At 28.9% G+C, this 6,561-nt stretch overlaps 1 non-coding gene across 1 annotated transcript; it reads left to right on the forward strand.

Annotated features, from left to right (window-relative positions):
• The first annotated feature begins 1,720 nt into the window (after window positions 1-1,720).
• TRNAW-CCA lies at window positions 1,721-1,792 on the forward strand. The gene has a single exon. It is a non-coding gene; the product is annotated as a tRNA-Trp (tRNA).
• Window positions 1,793-6,561: the final 4,769 nt, after the last annotated feature.

Consider the following 6,561-nt stretch of genomic DNA (forward strand, 5'->3'; position numbering starts at 1 on the left):
GCGGTGTTTATACAAAAATGACACTAAAGTACAATATTTAGCGGCGTTTATATAAAAACGCCACTAAAGTACAAATATTTACCGACGTTTGTTTAAAAACGCCGCTAAAAGTGCCGCTAAAAACCCATTTTCCTGTAGTGAATTGAGTGCAAAGGTTAGAGCATGGTGGAAAGAAAGTGTTTTCAAGGTAGATTCTTGTGAAAAACAGGTAAATCTGATAAAAAGAAAATTCTTTGACAACTTTCATTTTCCTTACATGAGTGATTTTCTATTATCTAGGGCACGCTTTTTGGCTTTCGAAACTCGAGTTTGCCACCATGTTTTATAGTTTGAAAGGTGTCAATGTGTTATTGCCCTTTGCCTTTTATTGTCCCGGCATGCCGTCAATAGACTCGTTAGAGAATGAACAATTCAGAAATTCATCTTTTTTTCCTCGTCAAGAACCTAATCGAAAACAACAAGAATCTGAAGGTGACAATGTGACACCTGATACGTTTAAAGGAAAAAAGTCCAAAGCAACGTCTAAATCTAGTGGACACAAGTTTCAGTGGGAAATCATGGCAAGTTTTAGACTTTCGGACGATGAGACAGCAGTTAGCAGTTAGCAGTCGAAAACCTTAAGCTATTCGGATTAGGTTATGATTGAAGAAAGTATTTTGGACTAAGAATGAGAATCTCTTTTTCGATTCTTGTGTTAAGTGGCAGATAAGGAAGTAGTGCCACCGTTTCCTGCTAAAATGTGTGTTTTAGAAGGGAGAGAAGTGTTTTTTGATAGAGTTGGAGTACTGGTATCTGTTTGATCTTAGTGTTGAAGGACCACTGGCCTCGAGGATTCAGGTGCAACGGACATATTATGCTCAATTCAGAGAAAATTCAGAGAAGATGTCAAAATACACCAGAAATTTCAAGACATTGCGCCAGGCAATCGAGGAATTCTCTTCTGATACCGTAAGGTTTTCTCTGGCTGATGCCGATGCAAACCTTGAGTTTGAGACGTTTAATGCTTGGGAGTTAACTGCTGTTACTTTCATGACATACAAATCCTAGTTTAAAATTGTAGTACATAATTAAGGCTTTTTTTTCTAACGTTAGATGATGATATGGTTGCTTCTAGGAGAGTATTCAATTCAGCACCATGGAAGTATAGTTTTGAGGACTGAGACCATGAAATAGTTTCCCACGTTCCTGTAATAACATTATCTAAAAGCATCACAAGGGATTCGTGGCGCAATGGAGAGTTAGACTCCAGTTCCCACATCTCTTCTCGCGTTCTTCGTCTAATAACGATGAGGGTGTTTAATGAGTTGTGTAGTTGGTGAGCTGCTTAACTCCGTCAATACTTAATTTGGATTAAATTAAATTTAAGTTCTACTAATTCGTTAAATATTTTAATAGTTATCCTAAAATATTTATTACATTAAAAACTCTAAATATTGATTACTAATTTACTAATAAATAGTTAAATTATTAACTAATAGTTACTACTAATTTACAATATATATTAATTTTTAATAAATAAAAAATAATATCATATATAAAAGTTAAACTCTAATTATCATATCCAAAAATTCTGGTGGCGCAATGGTAGCGCGTCTGATTCTAGTTCAGAAGGTTTCGTGTTCGATTCACGTCGGGTTCAACCCCATATCCCTTGGCTCTTTTATGGACTAATTACGGTTTTCATCCCTCTAAAATATCACATCCTCAAAGATGTAGCAAAGGATCCGTGGCGCAATGGTAGCGCGTCTGACTCCAGATCAGAAGGTTGCGTGTTCGATTCACGTCGGGTTCAAAATCCACCTTTTGGAGGGATAATTACTGTTTTAGTCCATAATAAAGTGTAAGGTTGCAGATCGGCTTTCAGGAAGGGTCCCTTCTACCTATGACTGATATATATCCAGATAGACATTATTATCTGAAGTTTTAAGCTTCATATTTAATACACTGTCGTATAGATTTGTACATTGAATGAATTACGTAATGGTATTTGTTAAATTTGTTTAAAAACAGTATGATCTGATTCACCTAAGTTTCATTGTATTCGATGATACTTAGAATCTGTTTATTCATTTACTACGTTCAAAAGTCAAACAGATTTTTCTTTTATTACATCTTGCAGATAAACGTCATAAGCAAAAGAAACAAATTTAGTAGCACCATGAAAAAGAATCAAAACCCCTTATCTAAATCCATGAAGATCATTACAGATTTAAAATATCCTTCAAAAAACCTTTTGGTTAAATGCTCTAAATGATCACTCTTGTTTATAAATGTTTATTTTTTGGTCACCAAATTTAAAAATATATATGAATGCTGAACCTCATTAATTTGAAGATGTGGTAGGTTAATAAAAGGGTTAACTTTTAATTTGACTTATAAATTTTAAATCTTAGATAAAATATCAATTTAATCATTATATTTTAAATTAGTATTAATTCAACTTGTAAATTTGATTAAAATTTACCATCGTCGTTGTTTTCAATCACTATCGGTCATCATTAATTGATGTTATCGACAATAATTAAGCCTTGAATTTATAATTTATTTATTTTTTAAATACGAATATATTGTCTGTTTTATTAAAAATTATTCCGAACTTCACGTATTCTTTTGGTGGCGGTGCTTTAATGTCGTGATTTACCATGGCAGGTCTAATCATTCTAACAGAAAGATTATGGAACTCTCCAAAGGATAATTGAGGCATTTATTGTTACAGGTTCTATCAACGATCAGATTCTTTACCACCATCGACTTTCCTTGTTGCAGTAGTGAACAACCAACTTCATTACACCATCGGCTCTCTACCGGTGATGACTGATGACCACATCTTTCAGGATGCCTTCTCCGTTTGCATGACTCAACCTGTGGATATTATTGGTTTTACTCCACCCACAACCGAATTCAAAAATTATATTTGTGTTCATTCGTTCTTTTACTTTTAAAAGTGTTCATATTTCATTGATTTTCGTTTAAATTTTTAATATTGTGTTTATATTTATTTATTTATTTATTAAGGTGATATTGTTCACTCGTTTAGCATTCGTGCACTGCTTGTTTAATGTCCATTAATGTATTCCTTTGATGTTGGTTTAATGTTTTATGATCGACACTCTTTTTTTACACTTTTATTTGCAAAAATGGTGAAATCATGTTACTAGTCCTTAAATTTCTTAAACTTCACATTTTATACTTAAAATTTCATCTTATATTCAATTTAATCATTATATTCACTAATACTTAAAAGATAAAAAGAAAAAGAAAATCGAGTAAACGAGTCAATAAACAAACTAATAAATGTACAAATTTTGTTAATATTTATTTATTTAGCTTATATTCATACTCACATTTTAAACTCTAAAATTCACCTTATATTCAATTTACTCGTTGTCTTTACTAATATTTCATAAACAAATCGAGTAAATGAGTCAATAAACAAACTAATAAATGTAAAAATTTTGTTCATATTTATTTATTTATTTAATTTATATTCATACTCATTTAATTTATTTAACAAATAATATACAAACATTTTATTAATAATTAATTAAACTTTTTTCATTTATACCCCTATATAAATATATGTTTGGGACTATATTTGTTTCCAAAATAGGAGGTTTTGTTGTGAGGCTGTTAAAATATGATTAAAAACGGCGTAACTGGTTAAATAGGTGATCGGTTAAAAGCGCTACCGAAAATGTTATTTGTGTTGGTAATAATAATGATAATAACCGAGAATCTTACCGTCGTATGTAAAATGCACCAAAAAATATTGACTTTAATATAACCGGTTAATTACCGAAAACATTATCAACCCTAATAACATAACAGGTAACACTTATTTAATGCAATAGGTAACGTGTGTTTAAAGCTGATGAAGCCTTAGAAATATGATGATAAAAAAATATGTTAATTACTTAATATGTTATCAATATTATCAATATATTAGGTAGCGCTTAAAATACTACCAAAGTTTATGTTGATGAGGCCTTAAAAATTTGACGACAACAAAATAGGTTAATTACTTATTTTGTTATTAATATTATCAACATATTAGGTAGCACATAAAATGTTACTAAAGTCATTTTACTAAAGTTTAAGATGATGGGGCATTTGAAATCTCACGAAAACAAAATAGGTTAATTTTTTATTTTGTTATAAATAAATATTAACATACTAGATTGTGCCAAACAATGTTATTTTGAATAAAGAAGTATGTTGCAATCTAGAATATTAAAGTTGTATTTAATGATATCGGTAGGATTTAATGTATTACGTATCTTTGGATGGAAATTATTTTTAAAATAAATATTGATACTACTATGATCTGATGGTCAATACTTTAGCAAATATCAATATCATCTATGATGTTCGATATTTTATCATTTTAGAATCTTTTTAATATGAAAAAAATTGGAATGTTAAGATTGAAAGTGAGTTATTTACAAAATTTCATTAAAATATATTTGTAAAAATATCGATACTTAGTGTAGATGTATGAAAATTATTAGATACTTAGTGTATATGTATTAATACGTATTCAGGAAAATGATTCATACTCGGTATCACTACTTTAGAATTTTAGATTTTTTATGATTGTTATTGAGACTTTAGTATTTGAAAAATTGATGAATATTAAAATATCGATAATTGATATCTGATGTATCGATATTTTTGAAAAAGTTGATGAATTCTACCCCTCGCATCAACCTACAAGTATTAATACATTTAAATTAAAAAAAATTCAAACGGTTAAGTTGTATATATTTTACCGTTTACATTATTATTAACCTTTAAACGAAACGGTAACTAGTTTAACGTAATAGGTAGCGCTTACTTAACGTAATAGATAGTGTCTATTTAACATAATAGGTAGCACCTATTTTATTTTACCATTTACATTATTATTAACAATTAAATAAACCGGTAGCTAGTTTAACGTAATAGGTAGCGCCTATTTTATTTTACCGTTTATATTATTATTAACATTTAAACAAATCGGTAGTTAGTTTAACGTAATAGGTAGCGTTTATTTAACATAATAAGTAAAACATATATTATTTTACTATTTACATTATTATTAACCTTTAAACAAAGCGGTAGTTAGTTTAACATAATATGTAGCGTCTATTTTATTTTACCGTTTACTTTATTAGTAACCTTTAAACAAACCGATAACTAGTTTAACGTAATAGGTAACACCTACTTTATTTTACCGTTTACATTATTAGTAACATTTAAACAAACTGGTAAGTATTTTAACGTAATAGGTAGCACCTATTTTATTTTACCGTTTACATTATTAGTAACATTCAAACAAACTGGTAGGTAGTTTAACATAATATGTAGAGCCTATTTTATTTTAACCGGATAAGTTTTAAATATAAGTATCGATTACAATATTCATACTTTTAGAGTAAGTATGAATACAAAAGCTATGTAGTTTATGTTTCAAAAAATTTTAATAGTTCTTCATATTTTTCACCTACAATATTAATTTAATAATTTCATTTATACAAAAAAATTATTTGATTATTTAGACCTTATTATCTCTATTATTTAAAATTTAAATCTTAAAATTTTAACTAAAGATAATAATGAATATGTAATATCTATGTTTATTATTTTTAATTTAATAATAATATATATCATAACATAAAAATAAATCATTAGACGCTTATAATTACTAAATTAATATATTAAAACTCATTAAAAAAATCATAAATTAATGTTTTTCACAGTGAAATAAGTATGAATACTTATATATATATATATCGATACCTCCCAATAACCAAAGTTTATCGATTACTAATTATTTTAATAATTTTTACATGTTTTCCACTTAAGTCTTTAATTATTTCACATACTATTTTACTAAATTTATTATCTTATTAAATTTTCGATCAGTGCTTTTTAACTTTATATTAATTCACCCTTCCTTAGTCATTTCCCCCAACAACTCCCCTAACTGCCCCCACTTATTGCATGGCACGCTGCCCACGTTCTGCATGCCATAATCAGATTACGCATCATTTCTAAACTGTAATGGTGGTTCAAATGAGAATAAAATTAGGAGTGTTCGTGGTCGGTTTAGATCGGTTTTTGGTTAAAAATTTATCTGATCTAAAAATATAAATGTTTGCGGTTTGAATTGGTTTGGATATTTCAAAAAAAATCTGATCCAATCCGATCCAATTAAGTGAGGTTTGATTCGGTTTGAATTTACACGGTTTTTGGATTCTAATTTTTCAAAATAATTCAAAGCAACAACATTGGCAGTACATTGTTCAAATTCTAAACCCCAAATACACTACTAAAAATTGTGCAATTATTCAAATTCAAAGCATTCCAAAACATCAACCCAAGCCACAAGCATCCATATTGCAACAAATCACAGTTTAGATAAAGAAAAAAAATACAATAGACTCCAATAGATTCCAAAACAACAACATTGCAGGCACATTCAAAACAACAACAGGGAGATAGTCATTCATTGTAAGAGACTATCGGTTTGGTTCGGTTTGGATCGGTCCTAAATTTTTAAACCGAAATCGAATCGAACCA

Source organism: Hibiscus syriacus, unplaced genomic scaffold (assembly GCF_006381635.1).
Source record: "Hibiscus syriacus cultivar Baekdansim isolate YM2019G1 unplaced genomic scaffold, ASM638163v2 tig00116975_pilon, whole genome shotgun sequence".
In the NCBI taxonomy this organism is placed as follows: domain Eukaryota; kingdom Viridiplantae; phylum Streptophyta; class Magnoliopsida; order Malvales; family Malvaceae; genus Hibiscus; species Hibiscus syriacus.